Source organism: Triticum dicoccoides, chromosome 2A, assembly GCF_002162155.2.
Source record: "Triticum dicoccoides isolate Atlit2015 ecotype Zavitan chromosome 2A, WEW_v2.0, whole genome shotgun sequence".
NCBI classification, from domain to species: Eukaryota; Viridiplantae; Streptophyta; class Magnoliopsida; order Poales; family Poaceae; genus Triticum; species Triticum dicoccoides.
Genome location: NC_041382.1, coordinates 119,481,153 through 119,507,846, shown reverse-complemented (window position 1 = coordinate 119,507,846; position 26,694 = coordinate 119,481,153).

Genomic DNA, 26,694 nt, shown 5'->3' with positions numbered 1-26,694 from the left:
GACACAACAATTGATCGTTGATTTCTTAGCCGTGTGCGGTGCCCCCCTCCACCATAGTCCACCTCGATAATACTGTAGCGGTGCTTAGGCAAAGCCCTGCGTTGGTAGAATATCAACATCGCAACCACACCGTCGTGCTGACAAAACTCTCCCTCAACACTCGGATGGATCGGAGTTTGAGGGACGTCATCGGGCTGAACGTGTGCTGAACTCGGAGGTGTCATACGTTCGGTACCTGATCGGTTGGATCGTGAAGACGTACGACTACATCAACCGTGTTGTGCTAAATGCTTCCGCTTTTGGTCTACGAGGGTACGTGGACAACACTCTCCCCTCTCGTTGCTATGCATCACCATGATCTTGCGTGTGCGTAGGAATTCTTTTGAAATTACTACGTTCCCCAACAGAAGGAACCCAGTTGCAGACAGTCGGTGCTTTGGACGGCATGATGTTCAAAAATGAACTGAAAGGAAAGCAACATGCCAGTTCAATTCAATGATAATGTTGAAATTAAGTGATAGTGGTACAGGGGAGTAATGGCGGCTTAAGTAAGGGCTAATGTATTATGTTGAAATTAAGTGATAAGGAAAAGCAAGTCGGCGTAATGAGCTGCCATGACTACAGACATTTGAGAAAGCAAATTCGGCTAAGTCTTGAGACAAACAAGTTTTCTAATTGCTTGATATTATTCCAGATCAAATGGCTATTCAAAATGGAAAATATTCTAGACCTAAATATTTAGCACAGATGAGTTCATGAGTTCTGATGAGGCCTTTGAACCAGAGAAAGGGATCTATGGGTATCAAGAGTGGGCACAAAACAACTACGGCACATGCATATATCTCTTTTTGGATCAAGAAGAGGCCTGCAGTGGAAGAACTACGAAGAACTGCGATGAACAATGAAGAACACCCAGAAACCTAGAAACCCTAATGCGTATCTGAGAAGCAAGAAGGAGAACACTTACAACCACAGATTTGTTGCGGAGATCACCGCCGTTTCTCTGGACTGATTCCGGTCGATGCAGCTGCCAAAGTCGACGGAGGCAAAGTGTTCTGCAACGGCGGTGGAGCTCGAGCGGCAGTAGGGTTGCGAGAGGAAGAAGACGAAGAGAGAAGAATGACGAAGACCGGCGCATGCCTATTTATAAGGGATAAGCAGACAGGCAGGCACGAAAATCGAGGAAGCCCCGAATAATGGTTATCCAACTACACAGACGCCTCAATTCTCGGAAGACATTAAAAGTAAAGATCCGTTGAGGATGTCATCAGAACAGTCTTTTTGTGTTTTCTGAAGATGACGTCATGGTGGGTTACATAGTTTTCTACAAAGAGAGGAAAATGGTTTCCATTTTAAGTATAGAAGATTGACAAAGAACAAAGTTCAAGGTCAACCTAGGGCCTAATGTTGGGGATATAGTTAACAGATAAAGACCCGCCCAGGAGGGGCCGGGTCAGCCCCAATGGCGGATTACAAAAGAAGCCCAGTAATATTCAAGGTGATAGTTTATTAAGACTTGTAGAAGGCCTAAAGCCTAGAGACGGCTTAAGGCACAATATTGTAAACCGCCGTATGAAAAGAAAGACTTGTAAGGAAAGGCATGTAAACAGGTCACCGAGCCGGACACGTTTATGAACCGACCAGGACTCTGTAGGCCGCCAGGCGTCAACCCGTGTATATAAGGGGACAACCTGGCGGCAGCTTAGGGCAAGAAACAAGAGATCGATAACCAAGCCAGCGAACTAGCCTCTTGGTGATCGAAACCCCAGCAATATCAACAGAACTAGACATAGGCTTTTACCTTCATCGTAAGGGGCCGAACTAGTATAAAACTTCTGCCATGACAATCCCGATTAACCCCTTTAGGATTCCTAGTTGCGATGGCCCTACGACTAAGTCCTTTTGCTAGGACATCTGCCGTGACAATTCCACGACAATATCCCAACAATATCCATGTTCCAACACGGAACAAACTCCATCTTCACCTGCAACTAGCAACGCTATAAGAGGGGCTGAGCAAAGCGGTAACATAGCCAAACAACAGTTTGCTAGGAGAGGTGGGTTAGAGGCTTGACATGGCAATATGGGAGGCATGATATAGCAAGTGGTAGGTATCGCGGCATAGCAATAGAGTGAACAACTAGCAAGCAAATATAGAAGTGATTTCGAGGGTATGGTCATCTTGCCTGCAAAGTTCTCCGAGTTGACGAAAGCTTGATCCTCGTAAGCGTACTAAACAGGTTCCTCGATCACGTACTCGTCTCCCGGCTCTAACCAAAGCAATAGCACAAGCAAAGGAAACAACAATTAACCACGATGCAATGCGCAAGCAACATGATGCAAAACATGGCATGATATGCGGGATGTGATATGCAATGCATATGCGTGCTCTGAAAGGAAAAGATTGATCGAGGAATCAACTTGGCAAACCAAGTGCACCTCTGGAAAGATGAGTTGATTTCGGTCGAAATTGATATAAAGTTCACCGGAATCGGATGCACGGTTTGCAAATGGCAAGCAAAACAAGAATAGCACAATTATGCGATTAACAGCACGATGCCATCTAGAATGCAACAAGAAACTAAGCTACTGCACCCCAACATATCAATAAAGCATATGGCCGTGATCTACTCAAGATACTTGACAAAAGATGGACACTGAGCTACGGCTAAATCACACAAGAGCAGGTTCAAACAAGCATGGCAAAAGAGCAAAAGATATCAGCTTCACAGACGTTGTGAAAATATCAACATGCCAGGAATTAACATCAGGAAGCAATGTTTAGAGCAAGAAAATGACATGCTACAGGGACATAACATAGCAAACAAAGGCATGGAATGAATCTACTCAAAGTATAGAAGAAAAGTCCCTTACTGACCATGAGCCAGAAAGGCACAGAAGATTTGATGGCACCCATGTAAACATAGCAAGTTTCGTTAACAGATTCAGACTTAGCAGAAAACTGGGAATGGCATAAACAGAATTATGAAGGCATCTCTGCGAGCTTGATTCACTCAACACAAGGCATTACATGACAAGATAAGCATAGCATCAGCAAGATGGCATGTTCAAGAAGCTAACCATGGCAAGAACAAGTACAAAGAATGCATGGACCAACTACAACAACCATGGCAAAATTGATTAACATGTAAACAATCTACCAGGAACATTTTATAGCAAAAGTAGAGCAGGATTAAGTCATGCTAGGGCACTCCATAAATTAGAACAGGGGCATGGATGGATAGAGAATAACCATATGTCAAAATCATCCTTACTGAAGCAACTCAAAAGAAGCATGGATCTCACTGTAGCAACATGAATACATGGCATAAAAATAACATCAGAGCAATGACTTCGTGAAATTCAAAGTATCTGAAATCAGCAATATCCCGAAGGCTACTTTGCATGATTGTGCTAGTCACCACAAAGATCACAAAAATACATGGCATACACCCCTGTAAAGATGGCATGGCATAGACCAAAACACATGTAGAGGTCAAGTCCATATGCAGCACACAACAATTGTAGCAAAAATGACAAATACTCATACTCTGATAAGAATCAGCACCTAACATTTTATAGCACTCTTGCATCAGTCATTTGGGAATCAAGATGGACTCAAACAAGCATGGCACAATAGAATAAAATGAAGAGCACATCCTGATGAACATTTTGATATATTGCACGCCCAAAACGGAGCATCACACATGAAGTTATGGCCGGGCGCGGGCCTGGCGGGCCGACGCGTGGATAGCGGTGGGATGACATGTGGCAGGCGGCGATAGGTGCGGGGCGGCGGCGCGATTTTTGTCCGGCCGGACCGGACGCGTCCGACGGCGGAGAGGGAGCGGGGCTAGGGTTGGACTGTGAAAAATTTGGAAGGGATCACATATATATACATAGAAGGAGGTGGGAGTGTCCAAATGAGGTGTAGTTTTCGACCACGCAATCTTGATCGAACGGCCGAGAGGATGGAGGGGTTTTGGATGGGTTATTGGGCCACTTTGTAGGGGTGTTGGGCTGCAACACACACGAGGCCTTTCCGGTTCCCCGGTTGACCATTGGAGTATCAGACGGACTCCAAATGGCATGAAACTTGATAGGCGGTCTACCGGTGGTGTACCAAGGCCGCTTGGAAAATCTTGGTCCATTCCGAGAATGTTTAACATCCGCTCACGAAAAGAGGCAAAAGGGGACGTCGGAGGACGCAGGAGTGTCGGATTGCAAAACGGACAACGGGGAAATGCTCGAATGCATGAGACAAACTCGTATGCAAATGCGATGCACATGATGACATGATATGCTATGCATGACATGAAAAAAATGCAAAACGAAGACAAAACCCAACCACGAGGGAATATCATAACTTAGAGCCAAAAAAGGCAAGAGTCGGAGTACAATTATGGTAAGTTACATCCGGGGCGTTACAAATAGTTGGCGAGACGACAACGATGCTTCGATGGAGATAAATGTGTCAAGCCGGTGACGATGGTGATCATGATGGTGCTTTGGAGATGGAGATCAAAGGCACAAGATGATGATGGCCATATCATATCACTTATATTGATTGCATGTGATGTTTATCCTTTATGCATCTTATTTTGCTTAGTTCGACGGTAGCATTATAAGATGATCTCTCACTAAATTTCAAGGTATAAGTGTTCTCCTTGAGTATGCACCATTGCTACAGTTTGTCGTGCCAAGACACCACATGATGATCGGGTGTGATAAGCTCTACGTTCACATACAACGGGTGCAAGCCAGTTTTGCACGCGCAGAATACTCGGGTTAAACTTGACGAGCCTAGCATATGCAGATATGGGCTCGGAACACTGAGACTGAATGGTCGAGCGTGAATCATATAGTAGATATGATCAACATAGTGAAGTTCACCATTGAAAACTAATCCATCTCACATGATGATCAGACATTGTTTAGTTGATATGGATCACGTGATCACTTAGATGATTAGAGAGTTATCTATCTAAGTGGGAGTTCTTAAGTAATTTGATTAATTGAACTTTAATTTATCATGAACTTAGTACCTGATAGTATTTTACACGTCTATGTTGTTGTAGATAGATGGCCCGTGCTGTTGTTCCGTTGAATTTTGATGCATTCCTAGAGAAAGCTAAGTTGAAAGATGATGGTAGAAACTACACGGACTGGGTCCATAACTTGAGGATTATCCTCAATGCTGCACAGAAGAATTACGTCCTGGAAGCACCGCTAGGTGACAAATCCGCTGCAGGAGCAACGCCAGATGTTGTGAACACCTGGCAGAGCAAAGCTGATGACTACTCGATAGTTCAGTGTGCCATGCTTTACGGCTTAGAACCGGGACTTCAACGATGTTTTGAACGTCATGGAGCATATGAGATGTTCCAGGAGTTGAAGTTCATATTTCAAGCAAATGCCCGGATTGAGAGATATGAAGTCTCAAATAAGTTCTATAAATACAAGATGGAGGAGAATAGTTCTGTCAGTGAACATATATACTCAGAATGTCTGGGTACCACAACCACTCGACTCAGCTAGGAGTTAATCTTCCTGATGATTGTGTCATTGACAGAGTTCTTCAATCACTGCCACAAAGCTACAAGAGCTTCGTGATGAACTATAATACGCAAGGGATGGATAAGATGATTCCTGAGCTCTTCACGATGCTAAATGCCATGTGTTGATGGTCAACAAGACCACAAGTTTCAAGAAAAAGGGTAACGAGAAGAAAGGGAACTTCAAGAAGAACAACAAGCTAGTTGTTGCTCAAGTGAAGAAACCCAAGTCTGGACTGAGTGCTTCTACTACAAACGGACTGGTCACTGGAAGCGGAACTGCCCCAAGTATTTGGCGGAGAAGAAGGATGGTAAAGTGACAGGTATATTTGATATACAAGTTATTGATGTGTACCTTACTAATGCTCGCAGTAGTGCCTGGGTATTTGATACCGGTTCAGTTGCTAACATTTGCAACTCAAACAGGGGCTATAGATTAAGCGAAGATTGGCTAAGGACGAGGTGACGATGCGCGTGGGAAATGGTTCCAAAGTCGATGTGATCGTCGTCGGCACACTACCTCTACATCTACCTTCGGGATTAGTTTTAGACCTAAATAATTGTTATTTGGTGCCAGCGTTGAGCATGAACATTATATCTGGATCTTTGTTTGATGCGAGACAGTTATTCATTTAAATCAGAGAATAATGGTTGTTCTATTTATATGAGTAATATCTTTTATGGTTATGCACCCTTGATGAGTGGTCTATTTTTACTAAATCTTGATAGTAGTGATACACATGTTTATAGTATTGAAGCCAAAAGATGCATAGTTGATAGTGATAGTGCAACTTATTTGTGGCACTGCCGTTTAGGTCATATTGGTGTAAAGCGCATGAAGAAACTCCATTCTGATGAACTTCTGGAATCACTTGGTACTTGCGAACGATGCCTCATGGGCAAGATGACTAGAACTCCGTTCTCCGGAACAATGGAGCGAGCAACATAGTTATTGGAAATCATACATACTGATGTATGTGGTCCAATGAACATTGAAGCTCGCGGCGGATATCGTTACTTTCTCACCTTCACAGATGATTTGAGCAGATATGGGTATATCTACTTAATGAAACATAAGTCTGTAACATTTGAAAAGTTCAAAGAATTTCAGAGTGAAGTGGAAAATCATCATAACAAGAAAATCAAGTTTCTGCAATCTGATCGTGGAGGTGAATATTTGAGTTATGAGTGTGGACATCATTCGAAACAATGCAGAATAGTTTGGCAACTCACGCCACCTGGAACACCACAACGTAATGGTGTGTCCGAACATCGTAACCGTACTTTATTAGATATGGTGCGATCTATGATGTCTCTCACTGATTTATCGCTATCGTTTTGGGGTTATGCTTTAGAGATGGCTGCATTCACATTAAATAGGGCACCATCTAAATCCGTTGAGACGACACCTGATGAACTTTGGTTTGGCAAGAAACCGAAGTTGTCATTTCTTAAAGTTTGGGGCTGCGATGCTTATGTGAAAAAGCTTCAACCTGATAAGCTCGAACACAAATCAGAGAAATGTCTCTTCATAGGATACCCAAAGGAGACTGTTGGGTACACCTTCTATCACAGATCCGATGGCAAGATATTTGTTGCTAAGAATGGACCATTTCTAGAGAAGGAGTTTCTCTCGAAAGAAGTGAGTGGGAAGAAAGTAGAACTTGACGAGGTAATTGTACCTTCTCCCTTATTGGAAAGTAGTTCTTCACTGAAATCAGTTCCAATGATTCCTACACCAGTAAGTGAGGAAGCTAATGATGATGATCCTGAAACTTCTGATCAAGTTACTACCGAACCTCGTAGGTCAACCAGAGTAAGATCCGCACCAGAGTGGTACGGTAATCCTGTTCTGGAAGTTATGTTACTTGACCATGATGAACCTACGAACTATGAGGAAGTGATGATGAGCCCAGATTCCGCAAAATGGCTTGAGGCCATGATATCTGAGATGGGATCCATGTATGAGAACAAAGTATGGACTTTGGTCGACTTGCCCGATGATCGGCAGGCCATAGAGAATACATGGATCTTCAAGAAGAAGACTGACACTGACGGTAATATTATTGTCTACAAATCTCGACTTGTTGCAAAAGGTTTTCGACAAGTTCAAGGAGTTGACTACGATGATACCTTCTCACCCGTAGCGATGCTTAAGTCCGTTCGAATCATGTTAGCAATTGCCGCATTTTATGATTATGAAATTTGGAAAATGGATGTCAAAGCTACATTCCTTAATGGATACCTTAAGAAGAGTTGTATATGATTCAACCAGTAGGTTTTGTCGATCCAAAAGGTGCTAACAAAGTGTGCAAGCTCCAGCGATCCATTTATGGACTGGTGGAAGCCTCTCGGAGTTGGAATACACACTTTGATAGTGCGATCAAAGCATATGGTTTTATACAGAATTTTGGAGAAGCCTGTACTGACAAGAAAGTGAGTGGGAGCTCCATAGCATTTCTGATATTATATGTAGATGACATATTGTTGATCGGAAATGATACTGAATTTCTGAATAGCATGAAAGGATACTTGAATATGATTTTTCAATGAAATACCTTGGTGAAGTTGCTTATATATTGGGCATCAAGATCTATAGAGATAGATCAAGACGCTTAATTGGACTTTCACAAAGAACATACCTTGATAAAGTTTTGAAGAAGTTCAAAATGGATTAGGCAAAGAAAGGGTTCTTGCATGTATTACAAGGTGTGAAGTTGAGTCAGACTCAATGCCCGACCACTTCAGAAGATAGAGAGAAAATGAAAGGTGTTCCCTATGCTTCAGCCATAGGCTCTATCATGTATGCAATGTTGTGTACCAGACCTGATGTGTGCCTTGCTATCAGTTTAGCAAGGAGGTACCAAAATAATCCAGGAGTGGATCACTCGCGACGGTCAAGAATATCCTGAAATACCTGAAAAGGACTAAGGATATGTTTCTCGTATATGGAGGTGACAAAGAGCTCGTCATAAACACTTACGTCGATGCAAGCTTTAACACTAGTCCGGATGAGTCTAAGTCACAAACCGGATACGTGTTTTTTGAATGGTGGAGCTGTCAGTTGGTGCAGTTCAAAGCATAGCGTCATGGCGGGATCTACGTGTGAAGCGGAATACATAGCTGCTTCGGAAGAACCAAATGAAGGAGTCTGGATGAAGGAGTTCATATCCGATCTAGGTGTCATACCTAGTGCATCGGGTCCAATGAAAATCTTTTGTGACAATATTGGTGCAATTGCCTTGGCAAAGGTATCCGGATTTCACAAGAGAACCAAGCACATCAAGAGACGCTTCAGTTCCTTCCGCAATCAAGTCAAGGAGGGAGACATGGAGATTTGCAAGATACATATGGATTTGAATGTTGCACACCCGTTGACTAAGCCTCTCTCACGAGCAAAACATGATAAGCACCAAGACTCCATGGGTGTTAGAATCATTACAATGTAATGTAGATTATTGACTCTAGTGCAAGAAGGAGACTGAAGGAAATATGCCCTAGAGGCAATAATAAAGTTGTTATTTACATTTTCTTACATCATGATAAATGTTTATTATTCATGCTAGAATTATATTAACCGGAAACTTGGTACATGTGTGAATACATAGACAAACAGAGTGTCACTAGTTTGCCTCTACTTGACTAGATCATTGAATCAATGATGGTTTTGTTTCCTAACCCTAGACATGAGTTGTCATTTGATTAACGGGATCGCATCATTAGAGAATGATGTGATTGACTTGACCCATCCGTTAGCTTAGCACGATGATCGTTTAGTTTGTTGCTATTGCTTTCTCCATAACTTATACATATTCCTATGACTATGAGATCATGCAACTCCCGAATACAGGAGGAACACTTTGTGTGCTACCAAGCGTCACAACGTAATTGGGTGATTATAAAGGTGCTCTATAGGTGTCTCTAATGATGTTTGTTGAGTTGGCATAGATCGATATTAGGATTTTTCACTCCGAATGTCGGAGAGGTATCTCTGGGCCCTCTCGGTGATGCACATCAATATAAGCCTTGCAAGCAATGTAGCTAATGAGTTAGTTATAGGATGTAGCATTACAGAATGAGTAAAGAGACTTGCCAGTAACGAGATTGAACTAGGTATTGAGATACCAACGATCGAATCTCGGGCAAGTAACATACCGATGACAAAGGGAACAACGTATATCGTTATGCGGTTTGACCGATAAAGATCTTCGTAGAATATGTGGGAGCCAATATGAACATCCAGGTTCTGCTATTGGTTATTGATCGGAGACATGTCTCGGTCATGTCTACATAGTTCTCGAACCCGTAAGGTCCGCATGCTTAACATTTGGTGACGATCGATATTATGAGTTTATGTGTTTTGATTAACCGAAGATTGTTCAGAGTCCCGGATGTGATCACGGGCATCATGAGGAGTCGTGAAATGGTCAATACATAAATATCAATATATTGGATGACTATGTTTGGACATCGGAGTGTTCTGGGTGAATTCGGACATTAACCGGAGTACCGGGGGGTTACCGGAACCCCCCGGGGAGTATATGGGCCCTAATGGGCTTTAGGGGAGAGAGGGAGGGGCTGCCTAGGGCAGGCCGCGTGCCCCCCAAGGCCTAGTCCGAATTGGACTAGGGGGGAGGGGTGGCACCCCCTCCTTCCTTCTCTTCTCTCTTCCATTTCCTACTCTCCTACTCCTACTACATGAAAAGGAGGGAATCCTACTCCCAGTGGGAGTAGGAATCCCTAGGGCACGCCATAGTAGAGGGCCGGCCCTCCCCCTCCTCCACTCCTTTATATACGGTGAGCGGGGCACCCCATAGACACACAAGTTGATCATTGATCTTTTAGCCGTGTGTTGTGCCCCCTCCACCATAATCCACCTTGGTCATATCGTAGCAGTGCTTAGGCGAAGCCCTGTTCCGGTAGCATCATCATCACCGTCATCACGCCGTCGTGCGGATGAAGCTCTTCCTCGACACTCTGCTGGATCATGAGTTCGTGGGACGTCACTGAGCCGAACGTGTGCAGATCGCGAAGGTGCCCTACCTTCGCTACTAGGATCGATCGATCGTGAAGACATACGACTACATTAACCGCGTTGTCATAACGCTTCCGCTTACGGTCTACGAGGGTATGTGGACAACACTCTTCCCCTCTCATTGCTATGCATCACCATGATCTTGCGTGTGCATAGGAATATTTTGAAATTACTATGTTCCCCAACACTATACACAATTCCACTCATATCCTATATACCAAAGAGAAGCCAAAGCCAAATAGTTTCCCAAAATATATGATCTAACCTTTGCATACTTTGCACCCTCCATTTTGGTTTATCTTGGGTGGTTCTCTATGTCAGGACCTGGAGTTTTGTGACGCCCCGAGATCGATGTGCCAGGTGTCTTCCAGTTATTCCCTGTTGTTGCCTTGTCATTGCTTGCGTGTCATGCATTTCATATCATGTCATCATGTGCATTTCATTTGCATACGTGTTCGTCTCATGCATCCGAGCATTTTCCCCATTGTCTGTTTTGCAATCCGGCGCTCCTATGTCCTCCGGTGTCCCTTTCTACCTCTTTTCGTGTGAGGGTGTTAAACGTTCTCGGATTGGACCGAGACTTTCCAAGCGGCCTTGGATACTACCGGTAGACCGCCAATCATAACCTCGATACCTGAGTTCAGGAGTATTGCCATAACCCGTATAACAGATGCTTTTCGAAGGTTGAGGTAAATGATTTCCGAAGGTTTCTTGGTTATGTGTTGAAGGATGGATATAGCTGGATGTAGGATTTGCTAGCTTTGGGTGAGATATTATGCTTCCCCTGTATCCCCAGCACCTGATTGCATAACCAGAAAATTTCGGGAGTTTATAAGTGGGAATTCAAATAGCTATTAGTATATCTTTCCGACAGCTGTATGATATGAAATTGGGGTTCGACGTCTAGTGGTCCGCCTATTCACGGTTGGTTTTACAGTGGTCTCATTGTGTCTTAAAGAGTCCTTGGCTATGCTGACTCGGGGACGCTTCGTATGTCATGTGCACTGCCTTGTACATGATGGTGCTACATGATCGAGCCCGTGTAGGCCCCACCATGAAAACTTCGGACGAAATCTCTATGATATGTTTGTTCTAGCTTATTCTGCAAGCCAATCCTTTGTTTTGTTTTCAATTGTGGTATTCGAGTTGCTTCGAAGACAAGTGCTGATTCCATACCTTCCCCCAAAGGGTGTTCTCATACTTCTATGTGAATACCAATCCTTCATGATAATCGAGATTGTTATGTCAATTCTTTTCAACCGGCATGTTTCTCTTCAAGTGGATCCGATCATTTCAATGTCCGCAAGATCAACTCAAGTCCTCTCAACGGTGTTCATTCCATTCGTCCCAAGCTGCCTTTGTTTTTCCCACCCACCCACCCTTTTTCTTCAAGGACTGAGATTCCTTATTCAACTATCCATTTTATGGATGTGAAGTCCCTCCATTCTTTTCCGTCAATGTTCTTACCCGGTGGTTTTCATGAAGATTCTCTACTAGTTCATCATTCTTCACTCTCTTTCTTCTCCGGTGGATCTAATTCAAGCTATGTTGATCATATCCTTTTCCTCGTTTCAAATACCTTCTCATGCCGGTGCACCTCTTAGTTGTTCACCTCTTTATATTCATTTGTTCCGGAGTACTTAAGGTATCTCAGCAGATTCAAGTTTCCATTCTCAATTCGTTCAAGCTCTTTCGAGAATGTTATCTCATTCAAGCCATTTAAATCAACCAGTGCAATCTCCCTTTCAACTAATCATTCAACGGTGTTTCTTTTCGGTGGGCCCTAACCCACAGGTCTTTTCCCAGGATCTTACCTGACTCTTCTAATTTTACCGAAGCTATTCTCAAATTCTTTTCCCAAGTTTGACGTAAGAATGAATTGTCATCAGTCACATGTTATTCTCCAAGATCTTTCTAATTCTTTTAGTCATTGGCTCAACCTTTTTGCTTTTCATTCTCCCAGAGTATCTCAACATTTCATGGTGGTGTTTTCTCATCGTCATTCTCGCATTTGAAGACCGAAGAAGATTTTTCCTCTAAATCTTGCTCCTTTCTCTTCGAGATTCTTGATTCTAGCTTGATGCCATCCTCTCAAAATTATTTTTGATTGTGAGATATTCTTTTCACCCATCCGGAGCATTTCAGGAGTCTTGTCAGTTTGATTCTCCGGATGCCATCTTCTCAGAATTATTCATTCTCAGCTTTCAGCTTTTTTTCTCTAAATCTTACTGGTGCATCATTCAAATATTATCTAATAAAGCTTCTTTGTTCATTTGCTAATTCTTCCCGGTGCTTCGATATCATTTCCTTGATCGTTTCTTAATTCTTACGGTGGCTCGTTCAAGAGTTCTCTTCCTTGGTTATCATATTGATTCATTCGTTCTTCCCAATCCTACCGGTGGTTCGCAGGAGACCTTCCCAAGTTGGCGCTATATCTATATTAATGCTTTCTACGAGAATAAGTAGTATGTCAAATCCGCTGCTTGTCATCAATTTAAATTGGTAAAGGATACGCATAACGTAATTCTTATTCTTGCTTCATCCAAGTGATTAATTCCTTATTCCGGAGGCTCATCAAATTCTCGGTTTCATTTGATTCATCTTTCTTTCCCGGAGTTCCAAGCTCTCTCAATTTTCTTGTCATGAAGATCCATCTAATCATTGCAAGTCTTCACCTTGTGTTTTCAACTTCTTGTTCATTTCGATTGATCATTTCTTTTGTTACCGGAGTTCTTCATGGAGGCTCAACATGGTGGTTCATCAAGGTTGTAATTCATAATCGAAGTGTTCATCGAGATTCTTTTCAGAGGAGCTCTTGCATTCTTCATCTTGCGTTCGGGAGTGCAATTCTTTCACGCATATCTTTTGAAGTGGTATTATGTCATTCTTGATAATTTGAGTTCATGTTTCATGATTCACATGTTGTTAAGAATGAGGTATTTTAAATCCATCAACCTCTTCGTCGGAGTTATCTTGGGTTATATTTCACCTAAAGCTTTCCCTAAGGATTGTTGCTATTTATGGTGCTTATAAATGACCCAAGTTCTTCTTTTATCCTTCCGGTGAATAAGTTTCTCGTCTCCTTCTTGATATAAAGCCAATCTATTGTTTCCTTAGTGGCAGAATTTCACCTCATAATTGTGAGATGTCTTCCATAAGCCCACATCAAGCTTATTCTTTTCGTTGTTGGTGTTCCAACAATTACGTTCGACCCTTCTCCTAAAGATACTTTTCAAGATCATTGGAGGTAGAAGATGTTGTTTTCTTCTCCATTCTTTTATTTCAATTATCTATCTTCTATTCTTTCATTCCGGAGGCATTGTCATATTGCTTTCTTCAACCATCATCTCGTTTTATCAAAGATCATGGTCTTTCCTTTTCTTATCTATTTAACCGGAGTGTTGTGTCATCTCTTCTAGTTCTTTTCATCTTATCAAGTCTTGCATCTCTTTTCAACCCGAGTGTTGCCTGAATTTGTCCTTCCTTGTTTCTATTTTCTAATGGAGTGTTTTGAACTTTGATCACCTCCGTGGTATTATTCCTTTCAATTTGCTCAACATCTCAAGGTTCTTTGGTTTCACTCGTTTGTCAAAGAAGCAATTTAGTTTTACCGCTGCTCTTCCTCTTCGTTTTCCCTCTGGTGCCATTCTAGATCTCGGGACGAGATCCTCTCGTAGTGGTGGAGTGTTGTGACGCCCCGAGACCGATGTGCCAGGTGTCTTCCAGTTATTCTCTGTTGTTGCCTTGTCATTGCTTGCGTGTCATGCATTTCATATCATGTCATCATGTGCATTTCATTTGCATACGTGTTCGTCTTATGCATCCGAGCATTTTCACCATTGTCTGTTTTGCAATCCGGCTCTCCTATGTCCTCCGGTGTCCCTTTGTACCTCTTTTCGTGTGTGGGTGTTAAACGTTCTCGGATTGGACCGAGACTTGCCAAGCGGCCTTGGTATACTACCGGTAGACCGCCTGTCAAGTTTCGTGCCATTTGGACTTCGTTTGATACTCCAACGGTTAACCGAGGAACCGTAAAGGCCTCGTGTGTGTTGCAGCCCAACACCCATCCGAAGCGGCCCAAAACCCATCTAAACCTCCTCCATCATCTAGGCTGTTCGATCATGATCGCGTGGCCACAAACCGTGCTCAATTTGGACTCTCCTAGCTCCCTCTACCTATAAATATGTGTCTCCCCCAAAAATCTCGCGGATGAAACCCTAACTCCTCCTACCTCATGCCACCAGACAAAATACCCGCCGCCGGACATGTCCGCTCCACCGCCCACACCCAATCCCCTGCCGCCACATCAGTGTGCCGCCTTCTCTCTCCTCCCCGCGCCGCCGCGGCCCTACGGGCCCATGGCCGGCCCGCCCGGCCCGAGCTGCCCCGCGCCCAGCGCCGCTCCTCCCGATCTGCCCGCCGCCTTCGTCCCGAGCTCCTCTTGCTCGACCCCACCGCCTCGCCACCGAACCAGGCCGGCCCCATCTCCTCCTCCTCCCTCACCTTCCTCTTCCCCCGCGCTCATCTCCTTCTCTGCCCCGTGATGCAGAAGGGCGCCATGGATGGCGCCCCAAGCTCCAAGTCCGGCCAGCGGTGCCCCGAGCTCCGTCCACCACTGTCCTTGCTCGGATCCGGCCACCCATGGCCTGATCTACCCATTCCCGGCCATCCCGAGCCCCACCGGAGTCCCACGCCCCATCCCCATCGCCGTTGACTTCCGCCGGAGCGTTCTGTTCGAGGATTGGAGTTTCCCCGACCTGGACCCGTTTTCGTGCTGGTAGTTTGTTTCACTAAGTCCCTGCAATTCAAACTTCATGTGTGCATGTTTGACCCATCATAACTTTGTGTGTACTGCTCCATTTTGCGTGCTGATATATCGAATTGTTCGTCTCGAGGACTACTTCATTTCATTCCATTGCACCATGTTCATTTGAGCTCATCTTGATGCCCTAAATGCTGTTGCAAGAGTGCTAGTTTATATTAGTTTCAGATTCTTATCAGTAATTGGACTTTTGTCATTTTTGCCATGATTAATGTGTGCCTCCTATGATCTTGAGCCCTACATGTGTTTTGAAGTATGCCATGCCATCTTTCCAAGGGTGTATGCCATGTATTTTTTGTGATCTTTGTGGTGACTAGCATAAGCATGCAAAGTAGCTCTCATAATGTTGCTGATTTCAGGGACTTAGAAATCTTCTAAGTCTTTGCCCTGTTAATATTTTTATGCCATGTGTTCATGTTGCTACAGAGTGATCCATGCCTCTTTTGAGCATGATCAGTAAGGATGTTTTGTAGATATTGTGGTGCTCTATCCATCCATGTCTTTGTTTGCAATTATGGAGCACCCTAGCTTGAGTCAATCGAGCTCTACTTTTGCTATAAAATGTTCCTGGCACAATGTTTACGTGTTAAGCATTTTTGCCGAGGTTGTTGTAGTTTGTCCATGCATGCTATGTTGTTGTTCTTGCCATGTTTTGCTTCTATGCCATGTATACTTGCTGAGTGTATGCTTAGATTGTCATGCAATGCCTTGTGGTGAGTGCATCGAGCAAGTAAACATGCCTACTTAATATTTGTTTTGCCATGTTCCAGTTTTCTTCTAAGTCTGAATCCGTTAATGATAATTGCTATGTTCACATGGATGCCATTGTATTTTTTGATCCCTTTTGGCTTATGGTCAGTAAGGGACTTTTGTTGTTTGCTTTGAGTAGCTTCATGCCATGCCTTGCTTTGCCATGATATGTTCCTGTAGCATGTTGTTATCGTGCTCTAAACATTGCTTCCTGATGTTAAATTCCTGGCATGTTAATTTCACCAAGTCTGTAACCTGATATCGTTTGCCCTTTTGCCATGCTTGTTTGAACCTGCTATTGAGTGAATTAGCCATAGCTCAGTGTTCATCTTTTGTCAAGCATCTTGAGTGGATCCCTGCCATGTGTTTTGTTGTTATGTTAGAGTGCAGTAGCTTGTTGTTCTTGATGCATTTATATGGCCTCTTGTTGTTAATCGCAGACCGGTGCCATATTTGTTTTGCTTTTCATTTGCAAACCATGCATCCGATTCCGGTGATCTATATATCGTTTTCGACCGAAATCAACTCCTCTTTCCAATGGCACTCTTGGATTTCCATGTTGAGGCTAGGTTAAATCTTTCCTTTCCAAAGCATGCATATGCACCACATATCGCATCCCGCATATCATCACATGTTTTGCATCATGTTGTTTGTGCATTGCACCGTGGTTGATTGTGTCTCCCTTTGCTTGTGTTCTTGCTTTGGGTAGAGCCGGGAGACGAGTTCATGTTCGAGGACCCGTTGAGTACATTTACGAGGATCAAGCTTTTGTCTTCTCGAAGAACTTTGCAGGCAAGATGACCATACCCTCGAAATCACTTCTATCTTTGCTTGCCAGATGCTCACTCTATTGCTATGCCTTTGCTGTGATACCTACCACTTACTTATCATGCCTCCCATATTGCCATATCAATCCTCTAACCCACCTTGTCCTAGCAAACCGTTGTTTGGCTATGTTACCGCTTTGCTCAGCCCCTCTTATAACGTTGCTAGTTGCAGGTGAAGATTTGGATTTTGTTCCTTGTTGGAACATGGATATTTTTTGTTGGTATATCACAATATCTCTTATTTAATTAATGCATCTATATACTTGGTAAAGGGTGGAAGGCTCGGCCTTATGCCTGGTGTTCTGTTCCACTCTTGCCGCCCTAGTTTCCGTCATACCGGTGTTATGTTCCTTGATTTTGCGTTCCTTACACGGTCGTGTTATAATGGGAACCCCTTGCAGTTCAGTTTGAATAAAACTCCTCCAGCAAGGCCCAACCTTGGTTTTACCATTTGCACTGACAACCTACCACCTTCCCTTGGGTTCTGTAGACTCAGGGGTCATCTTTATTTAACCCCCCCTTGCAGCGCCACCTCCGGGAAACTTGAGGGCTGGTTTTAGTTGTACGGATTGCTCATCCGGTGTTGCCCTAAGAACGAGAAATGTGCAGCTCCTATCGGGATTGTCGGCACATTGGGCGGCTTTGCTGGTTTAGTTTTACCATTGTCGAGATGTCTTGTAACCGGGATTCCGAGTCTGATCGGGTTGTCTTGGGAGAAGGAATATCCTTCATTGACCGTGAGAGCTTGTGAAGGAATATCCTGCAGGGATTTATACTTTCGAAAGCCGTGCCCGCGGTTATGGGCAGATGGGAATTTGTTAATGTTCGGTGGTAGAAAACCTGAAACCTTAACTTAATTAAAATGCATCAACCGCGTGTGTAGCCATGATGGTCTCTTTCCGGCGGAGTCCGGGAAGTGAACACGATGTTGGAGTTATGCTTGACGTAGGTTGTTCTAGGATCACTTCTTGATCATAGATTCTCGAATGTGCTTTTCCTTCTCTTCTCGCTCGCATTTGCGTCTGTTAGCCACCATATATGCTAGTGCTTGCTGTAGCTCCACCTCACATACCTTTACCTTACCCATAAGCTTAAATAGTCTTGATCGCGAGGGTGTGAGATTGCTGAGTCCCCGTGACTCACAGATACTTCCAAAACCAGCTTGCAGGTGCCGATGATATCATGCAGGTGACGCAACCAAGCTCAAGGAGGAGCTCGTTGAAGTTCGTGTTTGTTAGGATGTTTCGTTTCCAGTTGATCAGTAGTGGAGCCCAGTTGGGACGATCGGGGATCTGTAGCATTAGGGGTGGTCTTCTTCTATTTTGGTTCCGTAGTCGGACCTTGTATGTATCTGGTTGTTGTAATGCTTTATTCATGTATTGTGTGAAGTGGCGATTGTAAGCCAACTATGTATCTCTTTCCTTACTCAGTACATGGGATGTGTAAAGATTATCCCTCTTGCGACATTGCTTACAATGCGGTTATGCCTCTAAGTCGTGCTTCGACACATGGGAGATATAGCCCAATCGTGGGCGTTACAAGGTTTTCCATAGCTTCAAAATGAGTCCAAGATCATCAAAATCGGAGTCCGTATGAAAAAGTTGTGCATGTTTTAGTTTCTGGGTTCCTGCTGTTTTTTTATTGGCCGGACGTCCGGTAGCGTCCGGAAATCCGGTGGCCATATCCAGCAGCAAACGAACGGATTTCCGATACTTACCGGACTTCCGGAATGTGTCGGATGTCCGACAAACCTGTTTTGCAAATATCCTGCTACATTCGTCTGATGGCGTGCTATACCCGTCGGACGTCCGGTGTTCCACCGGATGTTCGGTGCCTGTTTTGCTACTGCATGTCTGACACTTTCCTAAGCAGAATACCGCCCCAATGGCCATTTGGGGCCACACTATAAATACCCCTTCACTACTTCTTGGAGGGGTTGAGCAACACAACTATCTTGACCCACACTTGGAGAAAAGCTCCTTCTCCTTTCTCCTACCTCAAATCTTAGATCCCGGAGAGATTAGATTCCACTCAAGTGAAGATCCACTCCCTCTCCCTCGCTTGACCAAAGGAATACTTGGAATGGTACCTAACATAATTATCAATGTAATTTTCTTTATTGTGGCATGAATATTCCGATCTGAAAGATTCAAAACAAAATTTTAATATTGACATAAAAATATTAATACTTCAAGCATACTAATAAAGCAATCATGTCTTCTCAAAATAACATGGCGAAAGAAAGATATCCGTACAAAATCATATAATCTGGCTATGCTCTATCTTCATCACACAAAATATTTAAATCATGCACAACCCCGATGACAAGCCAAGCAATTGTTTCATACTTTCGATGATCTCAAACTTTTTCAATCTTCGTGCAATACATGAGCGTGAGCCATGGACATAGCACTATAGGTGGAATAGAATGGTGGTTGTGGAGAAGACAAAAAAAGGAGAAGATAGTCTCACATCAACTAGGCGTATGAACGGGCTATGGAGATGCCCATCAATATATATCAATGTGAGTGAGTAGGGATTGCCATGCAACGGATGCACTAGAGCTATAAGTGTATGAAAGCTCAACAAGCAACTAAGTGGGTGTGCATCCAACTTGCTACTCACGAAGACCTAGGGCATTTTTGAGGAAGCCCATCATTGGAATATACAAGCCAAGTTCTATAATGAAAGATTCCCACTACTATCTGAAAGTGACAACATAGGAGACTCTCTATCATGAAGATCATGGTGCTACTTTGAAGCACAGGTGTGGAAAATGGATAGTAGCATTGCCCCTTCTCTCCTTTCTCTCTCATTTTTTGGGCCTTTCTCTTTTTTTCTTTTATAGCCTCTTTTTCCCTTTTTTTTATTTTCCGTCTGGAGTCTCACCCCGACTTGTGGGGGAATCATAGTCTCCATCATCCTTTCCTCACCGGGACAATGCTCTAATAATGAAGATCATCACACTTTTATTTACTTACAACTCAAGAATTACAAATCGATACTTAGAACAAAATATGACACTATGTGAATGCCTCCGGCGGTGTACCGGGATGTGCAATGAATCAAGAGTGACATGTATGAAAGAATTATGAAGGTGGCTTTGCCACAAATACGATGCCAACTACATGATCATGCAAAGCAATATGACAATGATGAAGCGTGTCATAATAAACGAAATGGTGGAATGTTGCATGGCAATATATCTCGGAATGGCTATGGAAATGCTATAATAGGTAGGTATCGTGGTTGTTTTGAGGAAGGTAAATGGTGGGTTTATGGTACAATCCATGGACTAGCAACGGTGGAAGGGTGAGAATGAGTATAATCCATGGACTCAACATTAGTCATAAATAACTCACATACTTATTGCAAAAATCTATTAGTTATCAAAATGAAGTACTACGCGCATGCTCCTAGGGGGATAGATTGGTAGGAAAATACCATCGCTCGTCCCCAACCGACACTCATAAGGAAGACAATCAAAAAATAAATCATGCTCCGACTTCATCACATAACGGTTCACCATACGTGCATGCTACCGGAATCACAAACTTTAACACAAGTATGTCTCAAATTCAAAACTAATCAACTAGCATGACTCTAATATCACCATGTTCATATCTCAAAACAATCATAAGGAATCAAACTTCTCATAGTATTCAATGCACTTTTTATGAAAGTTTTTATTATACCCATCTTGGATGCCCGTCATATTAGGACTAATTTTATAGCCAAAGCAAATTACCATGAGGTTCTAAAAGACTCTCAAAATAATATAAGTGAAGCATGAGAGATCAAGAATTACTATAAAATAAAACCACCACCGTGCTCTAGAAAGATATAAGTGAAGCACATAGAGCAAAATTATCTAGCTCAAAAGATATAAGTGAAGCACATAGAGTATTCTAATAAATTCCGATTCATGCGTATCTCTCCTAAAAGGTGTGTACGGTATGGATGATTGTGGTAAACTAAAAAGCAAAGACTCAAATCATACAAGACGCTCCAAGCAAAACACATATCATGTGAATAGAAATATAGCCTCAAGTAAAGTTACCGATCGATGAAGATGAACAAGGGGATGCCTTCCGGGGCATCCCCAAGCTTAGGCTTTTGGTTGTCCTTGAATTTTACCTTTGGGTGCCTTGGCCATCCCCAAGCTTAGGCTCTTGCCACTCCTTATTCGAAAATCCATCAAATCTTTACCCCAAAACTTCAAAACTTCACGACACAAAACTTTAACAGAAAATATCATGAGCTCCGTTAGTATAAGAAAATAAACCACCACTTTAAGGTACTGTAATGAACTCATTCTTTATTTATATTGGTGTTAAACATACTGTATTCCAACTTCTCTATGGTTCATACCCCCCGATACTACTCATAGATTCATCAAATAAGCAAACAACACACGAAAAATAGAATCTATCAAAAACACAACTGTCTGTAGCAATCTAGATGTTTCGAATACTTCTGTAACTACAAAAATTCTAAAAAATTAGGAAGACCGGTATAAAAAGTATATTGATCTACTGCAGTTGGAATTGGTATTTTATTGCTCTCTGGTAAAAAATGATAATTATTTTCGTGAGCACATACTTTCTGTTTTTATCAGCAAGATCAAACAACAATCACCCAAGAAGATCCTAAAGGCTTTACTTGGCACCAACACTAATTAAAATATAAAAAACACAATCATAACATAAGCTATACGAATTATTTATTACTAAACAGGAACAAAAATCAAAGAATAAAAATAAAATTGGGTTGCCTCCCAACAAGCACAATCGTTTAACGACCCTAGCTAGGCATACAAGCAAGAATAGATCTAGGTATTGTCATCTTTGGTACACAATTCTTCAAATGAACACTCATAACCCTTAGGCGGTTATTTGTTTTTATTAGTGATCAAACTCCTAGGCAAGAAATCAAGAAATTCATTTGTAGCAAAAGGTTCCTTAATGATATCGAAAAAGTTGGGGTGAACACTTATCGATTTGAGGTCTTCATTTGCCTTACTAGAAGATTCACCCTTATTTTTAGGAACATAGATACACTTGGAAACTTTGGTAGGAGTAGGATTTGAGGTATTTTTAAAAGCAGAAAAAGCAGACCCCAAGTTGGTAATAATATCTTCGAGTTTATCAATTCTAGTGGAATCTAGATCTATCTTCTCATTAATTATGGGTTCCTTTTCCCTAAGACTTTTCAGAGTAACTCCTACCTTAGATCCATATTGGGTAATTTGGTTATGGATCTTTTTATCCAAATTTTCGATTAACTCTATAGTGGAAATTTTATTTTCAATAATATCAAGCCTTTGCATCACATGTTCCAAAGTTAAAATAGTTCCATTGGCCAAAAGAGGTGGTGGGCCTAACAAATCTATCGTAGCATTATAAGAACCAAAAGTATGGCTACCCAACAAATTCCCTCCGGTAATGGTGTCAAGAACATATCTATTCCAAGGAGTGATGCCTACGTAAAAATTGCGAAGAAGAACGAAAGTAGGTTGCTTCCTAGTAGATCTATTTTGAGCATTGCAAATTCTATACCAAGCATCTTTTAGGTTTTCTCCCTCCCTTTGTTTAAAATTAAGAACTTCATTATCGGGAGTATTAACAATGATAGGAGGACTAGCCATGAAGACGAAACAAACAAACCAACACACGGACGCACAAGAAGCAAGCGAAAAGAGACGAACAAAAGAGAGGCGAAGAAAAGACAAAGGTTTTCTGAAATCGTTTAAGAAGTGGGGGAGAGGAAAACGAGAGGCGAATGGGAAATAATGTAATGCGAGGGAGAAGAGTTTATGATGGGTACTTGGTATGTTTTGACTTGGGGTAGATCTCCCTGGCAACGGCGCCAGAAATCCTTCTTGCTACCTCTTGAGCATGCGTTGGTTTTCCCTTGAACAGGTAATGGTGATGCAGCAAAGTAGCATAAGTATTTCCCTCAGTTTTGAGAACCAAGGTATCAATCCGGTAGGAGACAATGTACAAGTCACCTAGTACCTGCACAAAAAATCAAGAACCTTGCAACCAACGCGATAAAGGGGTTGTCAATCCCTTCATGGTCACTCGCAGAAGTGAGATCTAATAAAGATAGTAAGGTAAATATTTTGGTATTTTTGTTGTATAGATTGGAAAGTAAAGATTGCAAAATAGTAAACTAGATGCGATGTAAATAAAAGAGATGCAATATAATAAGAACGAGACCCGGGGGCCATAGGTTTCACTAGTGGATTCGCTCAAGATGGCATGTATTACGGTGGGTGAACAAATTACTGCCGAGCAATTGATAGAAAATTGCATATTTATGAAGATATCTAAAGCAATGATCATGAATATAGGCATCACGTCCGTGTCAAGTAGATCGAAACGATTCTGCATCTACTACTATTACTCCACACATCGACCGCTATTCGGCATGCATCTGGAGTATTAAGTTCATAAGAACAGAGTAATGCAATAAGCAAGATGACATGATGTAGAGGGATAAACTCGAACAATATGATATAAACCCCATTGTTTTATCCTCGATGGCAACAATACAATACATACCTTGCTGCCCCTACTATCACTGGGAAAGGACACTTCAAGATTAAACCCAAAGCTAAGCACTTCTCCCATTGCAAGTGACGGTGTCCTGGACTAGGGGGTACTCACCACTTCGTCTCCCGGTCAGTTAGATTGGGCCCAAGACCCCCATGGCCATATACTCATGGGCCAGTTCGGATAGCTGCCACATACAAGGAAGATTCCACAAGACTTGGTGGTCAAGACAAGGACTCCTCTCTTGTGCATTATATAAACCAGGGCCAGGCTAGTTGATAGAGATACAAACAATCATAATCATAGGCAAGCTTCTAGGGTTTAGCCTCTACGATCTCGTGGTAGATCAACTCTTGTAATACTCATATCATCAAGATCAATCAAGCAGGAAGTAGGGTATTACCTCCATCGAGAGGGCCCGAACCTGGGTAAACATCGTGTCCCCTGTCTCCTGTTACTATCGACCTTAGACGCACAGTTCGGGACCCCCAACCCGACATCCGCCTGCTTTGAGACCGATATTGATGCTTTCATTGAGAGTTCCGCTGTGTTATCGGCAAAAGGATCGATGGCTCGTCTGCAGATTAATTGCGACGTCGACATCTTCGTCACTGGCTCGACTGGTCACCTTGGCTTGACCGAGGACTGTGCCCTGCCTCCGATCGTCATGTTTGGATGAGCGCCTTCATCAACACCAACTCCGATCTCTATCAAGATCATGGAGGAATCGTCCATGGAGCTCGGGGGCTCAGCGTCAACATTACCCTCAGGCGACCGTGCTGTTTTTCTGGACACCAAACGCGTATCCGCCGCCACCGCCTCCTTGAGTGTCGTTTAAACGATCGCTTCGGTGGAATTGTGCGGAATCGAGTCTACAACAACCCTGGAAAATGTTGTCGAGTTCCGATGGAGGAATCTCTGAAAATCTACGATATACTGGAGCCCTGTCAAATCCAGACGGGAATCTGGACGAGTTTAGGGCGCGGTCTATAGATCCCAGCCCGTAAGTCCTTTGGAAGATCCAACCGTTCATCTGCTGCGGAATTCCCATATCTACCACCCCTCAAATTTTCAGCTTGATCCGACCGTCCAAACTCCAGGAACCTTCCGATTAGTGCATCACTTTTTAGATCTGTTTCCTGCGCGAATACGGGTCCGATCCGAATTCATATTTCTTTATGAATGTGATATTTGACAACCTTTCTAAGGTATTGTGCGTTGATTTTTAACACGTGCCCCTAAAATTTTAATCATCCTCTGAGGTAATCTTTGCCATCACGCTGGTGTTAAACCAGTCTGGCAATATAGCTCCACGACTGCCGACCTACGCTAGCCATGTCGTCGCTTTCTAAGCCGAGCTCAACTTCTTCGGATCCTCACATCGGCGAGCCGAATAAGAGTTCAGAACCGCCAAGGATAAATCCTCACCAACATCGCCACCCCACGGATTACAGGGAGCAGGCACACCGACATCACCGTATGGTCACTTCATCAAACCAGCATTGGCCGCATCACAAGTTACGACTTGGGTCGGCATGGCCGCACTGTTGCTTCTTCGAGCCAATGTCCATCACACCGAACTACTTCAACACCTCGGCTGACATGGCAGGTACAACAACTCCTCACCGGCCTGCTCCGTCACCTCGGCTAGACCGAGGACTTGGGTATTTCTTCATCAACATACTCCCGTGACTTCGGCGTCACCAACCGACCAGCTTCATCACATTAGCTGGACCGAGGGCTTCGCCTCGGCAAGCCAACCTTTGCCAGCATCACTAGGCCATCGCTTTATCGCCCATCAGGCAATGGGTGTGCAGATCGATTCCTGATTTTGGGAGTCGCTTTTCTTTGGAATGCTACAACAAATAAAGCAGGTGCTATTAATCCTAACAATTTTTGCTTGTTGGGTTTATTTTTCTTAAGGAATTATTACTTTGGTTGTTCCATCATCTGTACATAGGTCTATCAAATGGCGGGCACATTAAAAATGGTCGTGTGGTGGTTCGGTCAGTTTCCCTATATAGTTCGGCGAACGCAGCATCCGGAGCCCGGACCGCCCTTCAAATTCAGGCTTTGTCACGCCTTCACTGCGTCACGCTGACGCCCTGCATCGACATTGGTTTCGGCGCCGGGCCACATTTCTTTAAATAAATTATTTTTGCGTAAAGCAATTATTCAAGGATTATATTTATATTATTATTATTTCCTGGACCGCACTGTTTTATGTGTGCAGGTAATCGATTTTGACTGCGTTAGGTGGTCAGTACTCCGGAGTGCCGAACTCCTTGCTCGGACACCTTGGGCCTGGGGGTTGGGACCTCGGACATGCCGAGGACTGCGAACCTTGTCGGATCTGTCACAGATCAATGGGCGTCTTCGCCCCGCAACAAGCCCGAATCACGTCATCAACATCGAGCACATTAACCAACTAAGTTGCTTTCATGCTCAAAAACTTTCAGTTTTAAATTTTGTTCGGTTCGACCAAGCATTATACTTTTCGGTACAAAGTTGTTTGTGACAAAGTTCCTTGTCAAAACTTTGTTTGTGACACGCATATTCAAATACCGTATTTATTTGGGGGCTCCCTTGATGGAGCTTTTCCTCTTGCATATGATTATACTTGTACGGCTTTGTTCCTTGTTTGTGTATTACGCCACAATATGCACCACATTGACCTAAGCGATTTGCAAGCTGGGTTGCCTGGCTCCTGTGCTTACCCCTACATTCCCGATTGTTCGGCTAGGAGTAAAGGAAGCACCTCTGTGATTGTCACGACCGGGTCATCCGAGCTCTGACCCCAGACTGGGTGAAGCCGAAAGCTAGCGCTCTTATTGTTTTCAATCATGGTTGGCACACAATGGAACTCATGAGTACAAAAAATCTATTGCACAAGTCTCGTAGTAATAATGAGCACCAAAGAAAGGTATCGGTGGGGGTACTATTTTTTTCAAAGATGCTTTTTACACTTCGTCAGTAATATAGCATAAGTTCCCTGAGCGCGCTTTGTATGTTATAGCCTTATGGCCTGATTTCCTGGTCATCGGAAACACCGTTGATACTCTAGACAGGTGGAGTACATGACACTTTTAGGCCCTTGTCCAAAGAGGGAGAAGCCAACGGTCGGTTAAGACGCGTTTGAAGTTCGGGT